We start from the raw sequence: 5,792 nt of genomic DNA, 5'->3' as shown, positions 1-5,792 counted from the left end.
ACTCACAGCTTGGTGCTATGCTCCAAGTGGCTGATTCAGAAGCCAATAAGATGGCAAATCAGAGAAATAGGGGGAAAAGATGTGGGAGTCTCTTACCACATTCCACATGCAGAATTAATTATAGAAATCCAGCAATATCCAACCTGCAATATCCATTTCTGGATTCTGGTTATGTGGTTATGTGAAATTTGGAGATGTTTTTTCTTCTAGTAAGCAAATATAGTATTGTACTATATAAATATAGGTCCTGTTTTAGTGCTTTCCATGAATGGTGTTTGAGCAGCTAGTGATCTTTTTAACTATTGATTTTTGGCTGTGTCTCAGGCTCACAAGGTGAAAATAAATACATCATTTTCCAACTTCCAATGCTTATTTGTTTACCTAGTAATGCCTCTGGGTTAGTTAGCTTATTGATTCATTTCTGATTTAAGCAGCTACTTTTTTTCTTAAGAGTACAAATTTTTTTTTTCACAGATGAACTCAAAGTCCATTTCTAGATGTTCCTTTTCCATGTAGGCTTCATTTATTAGCAGACAAAGCCCTATTAAGGGGAGGCTTCCTCTAGTCCTCAGATTCTGATCCATCTTCATCTTGAGTGATCTGGAAGTACCGAAGTTCATAAGTCTCCTGGTCAGACGCAACTACTCGAAGCCAGTCACAAAGATTGTTCCTCTTCAGGTATTTCTTGGTAAGGTATTTCAAATACCTTTTAGAGAACTGTTTCTCAGGAACAACTGTGATTTTATTCTTGAAGTGTTCAACATGAACAACATTCCCAAGATTTCCAGTTTTTCCATTGACTTTAATCTTCCCCCGTAGAAATTGTTCAAAATTTCCAGAATCAAAAATTCCATCTTCTACTGGATGAGTAAGGTCCAAATTAAACTTTCAGGTTGACCTCTTAGGCTTCTTGTCTTTCTTTGGTGCCATTTTGCAAGTTGGCCACTTGACCAGAGAGCTCCTTTTTTTTCTTTTAAAGCTGTGCTCTCTCCACACATTAACTAACCACAGGTTAGTGATTCACAAGTATTTTTGATACTTGCAGGTTCATTGGTTCGGAGTTTAGAATTACACATTCGGTCCCAGACATACATTGTGTATTCTGGCTATCAGTAAGGCATTGAGCAGCGTGTGCTTGTGCATGCACACACACACATTTGCAGTGAGTCAGTGTGCGTAGAGGGAAGATGAATTAAAAGCAGATCAAGGTTGAATTATAGACAACATTTTCCTTCACTGCTGTGTTCTAAACAGCCACATAGAGTCGCACTGTGGGACTACTTATTTAGAGGGAACAGAAGGTTTTTGTTTTTTTTTTTTTAACAGAATTTATTTTTTGGAGTTTTCAATTCACAGCAAAATCAAGTGGAAAATACAGAAGTTCTGATTTACCCTCTGATCTCATGTTCACACAATCTTTCTCACTGCCACCATTTCCCCCAAGAACTGTACATTCATTACAATCAATGAATGTACATTGACATCATTATCACCCAAAGTCCACGGTTTACATTGGGGTTCACTCTGGGTGTCTTGCAACCTATGGGTATTGACAATGTGTAATGACATGCATTCATCATCATATCATACAGAGTACCGTGCAGAGTATTTTCACTCCCCTAAAAATCCCCTGTGCTGGGGCCGGGCTCGGTGGCTCAGCCTGTAATCCCGCGCTCTGGGAGGCTGAGGTGAGTGGATTGCCTGAACCCGCGGGTTCGAGACCTGCCTGGGCAACTTGCGAGACCTCATCTCTACAATAAATCAAAAAATCAGCCGGGCGTGGTAGTGCACGCCTGTAGTTCCAGCTACTTGTAAGGCTGAGGCGGAGGGATCGCCGGAGCCCAGCAGGTCGAGGCTGTGGTGGCCGGGAGCAGCCACTGCACTCCAGTCTGAGTGACAGAGTGAGACTCCAACTCAAAAAATATAAATAAATAAATAAATAAATAAATAAATAAATAAATAAATAAATATCAATCCCCTGTGCTCCAGCTAATCATCCTTTGGTTGTCCACAACTCCTGGCCACCACTGATGTTCTTGCTGTCTCCATAGTTTTGCTTTTTCCAGAATGCCACATAGTTGGAAACCTATAATATGTAGCCTTTTTACACTGGCTTCTTTCACTTAATAATATGCATTTAAGGTTCCTTCATGTCTTTTCATGGCTTACTAACCCCTTTCTTTTTAGCATTGAATAGTATTCCAATTTATTGTCCTACAGTTTAACTGGGTATTTTTTAAAATGTCATTCATTGGAGGTGATTAGGAAATAATCGAGTATGGAAAAAGTCACTTAAAGTGGAAATAGGAAATAAAAGTCCTGAACTCCTTAGTTGGGGAATGGAGAGAGATTTCATAATTTTATAGTGATACAAAATAAGAAAGGAATAAGTGTAGAACCGGGCTCTTTATGTTGTAGAACCGAACATAAAGAGCCCTGTTTCCTGGAATAAGACTTGAGTTCAGATAGTAAAAAAAAAATATGGGCCACAATTAACTATATTAGTTATCATTTCATTGATCAGAAGAAAATTACCTTCTGGTGACTGAGTGTTTTCAAAACTCAATCTTAGATTATTAAATTGGCCAGCCAGTGTTGTAGGGGAATACTTGGCAGAAGGTCAGAGAAAAGTGTTTCTTCACTCCTGGTCTTGAATTAAATAATTATTTTCAAAGAACAGTGAGTAAAAAATTCAGATTCTAAGAGACATTCTTACATCAACAAATGCCTCTCCACAAAATTTCTTTTATTTCCTAATTGAGAATATTAAGCAATAACCTGATATTACCTGTACCCTCTCAGCTCTCTGCAGGTGAAATTTTGCTCCTTGAGTTGTTTCAAGAGTTCAAATGGTGCCTTAAGTGAAGAAGACAGAGATGTTCTTTCAAGGTCAAGCTCTGAAGACATACCTGTCCACTGTCTGTGAGTTCTACTTACATAGAGGTGAAACGACCTGTCCTCTTTGAGATGATTGAGAGTGATGATATCCGATTAGAAGCTTCTGTTTTTTATTTGGGGTCTGAGGATTGGGTTTTCTCCATCTCAAAAAGAAATATCAAAAAATAGTAAGCATGGATATATATATATATGCCCATTCCCAATTCTGGCTTTTAGGGATTCTCCCACTCACTTATCCTAAATGGAAACTTGCCAAACAGCAAGTCCATTGATATGCACAATGGCTCTATTGCTTCATTCTTTCATTTTTATTTTTGAGTTGGAGTCTCACTCTGTTGCCTAGGCTAGAGTGCAGGCACACTCACGGCCACCCCAGAGTCGACCTGCTGGACCCAGACGATCCTTCCGCTTCAGCCTTCCAAGTAGCCAGAACTACAGGCAAGTGCTACCACACCCGGTTAATTTTTCGATTTATTGTAGAGACAAGGTCTCACCAAGTTGCCCAGGCTGGTCTCAAACCCCTGGGTTCAGGCAATCCCTTCACATCGACCTCTCAACGTGCTGGGATTACAGGCTTGAGCTACTGTTCCTGGCCTGGTTTTATTTTTAATTGACAAATAAAAATTGTATATATTTGCAGAATATAATGTGATGTGTTTATATGAGTATAAATCATAAAATGGTTACTATCACCAAGCTAATTCACATATTCATGACCTCCTAACTTTTTTTGTGGTAAAACATTTAAGATCTACTTTTGTAGCAATTTTCAAGAATGCAGTTCATTACTATTAGCTATAATAACCATGTGGTACAATACATATCCAGAACTTATTTATCTTGTCTAACTGAAACTTTGTACCTGCTGTCTAACATCTTTCCAACCCTTCTACCCTTCAGCCCTGGTAACCACCTTTCTATTCTTGTTTCTGTGAGTTCAACTTTTTTATACTCACTCTACATATAAGTGAGATCATGCAGTATTTGCCCTTCTGTGCTTGGATTATTTCAAGTCTCAGGGCGTCCTCCACCTTCATCCATGTAGTTGCAAATGGCAAGATTTCCATCTTTAAGTTTGAATAGTATTCCTGTGTGTGTGTGTGTGTGTGTGTGTGTGTGTGTGTGTGTGTGTATGCATGCATGTATCTCATACCAGATAACTTTTTTTCCATATTTGTTGATGGATGGGTATATTGATTTTATGTTTTGGCTATTGTGAATAATGCTGCAGTCAACATGGAAGTGAGGTTATCTCTTTGATATATTGATTTCCTTTCTTTTGGGTATGTGCCCAGCAGTGAGATTGTTGGACCATGTGATAGTAGTATTTTTAATTTTTTGAGGAACTTCCATACCATTTCCCAAAATGGCTCTACCAGCTTACATTCTCACCAATAGTGTACAAATCTCCTTTTCTCCACATCCTCACTGACACTTGTTTTATAAGTATATATTTATATATAATAGTTTATATATAAATATATATGTACCATACTATTAAATAGTATACATATATACTATATAATATATATTAATAATAGCCATCATAACAGGCATGAGATAATATCTCACTGTGGTTCTGATCTGTATTTGATTAGTGATGTTGAACATTTTTCCGTATACCTCTTTCATATATATTTTTCATATACATGTTCCTATTTCTTCCTTGGAGAAATGTCTACTCAGGTCCTTTGCCCATTTTTAATTTGTTTCCCTGCTATCGAGTTGTAGAAGTTTCTTATTTTTTTTCCTTTAACCCCCATCAGATGTGTGGTTTGCAAATATTTTCTCCCATTCTGTAGGTTGTCTCTTTACTCTGTTGATTGTTGTCTTTACAGAAGGTTTTTAGTTTAATGCAATCCCATTTGTCTATTCTTGCTTTTGAAATAATATCTAAACAATCATTACCCAAATCAATGCCATACAGTTTTCCTCTTTCATAGAGTTTTACAATTTTAGATGTTATATTTAAGTCTTTAATCCATTTTAAGTAGATTTTTATATCTTGTGTAAAATGAGTCTAATCTCATTCTTCTGCATGTAGATGTCCAGTTTTTCCAGTATGATTTCTTGAAGACTATTCTTTCCTCATTGTGGTTTTTTGACACATTAATTAAAGATGAGTTATAGATGCATAGATTTATTACTGAAACTTCTATTTTGTTCCATTTAATTATCTGTTTTTATGCCAAAACCATACTGTTTTGATTACTAAAACTGTTTAATATAATTTATAATAAAATAATGTGATGCCTTCAGCTTCGTTCTTCTTCCTCAAGATTACTTTTATTATTGAGGGTCTTTTGTGGTTCCATGCAAATTTTAGGATTGTTCTTTCTCTTTCTGTGAAAAATGCTATTGGAAGTTTGATAGGAATCATAGATTGTTTTGGGTAGTACAGACATTTTTACAATATTAATTCTTCCCATTCACAAACATGGGATATCTTTAGCTTTATTTGTGACTGTTTCAACTTCTTTCATCAATGTTATATAATTTTCAGTGTATAAATATTTCACCTCCTTGAATAAATAAACTATATTTGATTAAACATATTTCTAAATATTTTATCTTTTTGGATTTTATGGTAAATGCAGTTGTTTCCTTGACTTTTTTTTTTGGATAGTTCATTGTTAGTGGATAGAACTAAAATTGATTTTTGTGTGCTGACTTTGTATCAACTGTACTAAATTTATTTTGTCGTTCTAGCAAGTTTTTTTGTGGAGGCATCAGGTTTTCTATATTTAAGAATTTGTTATCTGCAAACAGAGAAACTTTTATTTCTTCTTTTATAACTTGGACATCTTTTATTTATTTTTCTTACCTCGTTACTCTGGTTAGGGCTTCCAGTACTAAATTAAATAGAAGCAGTGACAGGGGGCACCCTCATCTTG

The 5,792-nt window shown here is 36.2% G+C and overlaps 1 pseudogene across 1 annotated transcript; it reads right to left on the bottom strand.

Moving 5' to 3' along the window:
- Positions 1–438: 438 nt before the first annotated feature.
- Positions 439–951, bottom strand: LOC103255650 (annotated as a pseudogene). Its single transcript, XR_002481673.1, has one exon. The product of XR_002481673.1 is annotated as a 60S ribosomal protein L22-like 1 pseudogene (transcript).
- Between the last annotated feature and the right edge of the window lie 4,841 nt (positions 952–5,792).

The sequence above is a fragment of the Carlito syrichta genome, unplaced genomic scaffold (genome assembly GCF_000164805.1).
Source record: "Carlito syrichta isolate Samal-C Ts95f unplaced genomic scaffold, Tarsius_syrichta-2.0.1 Scaffold75309, whole genome shotgun sequence".
NCBI lineage: Eukaryota > Metazoa > Chordata > Mammalia > Primates > Tarsiidae > Carlito > Carlito syrichta.
This window is presented reverse-complemented; position numbering and strand designations above follow the sequence as displayed.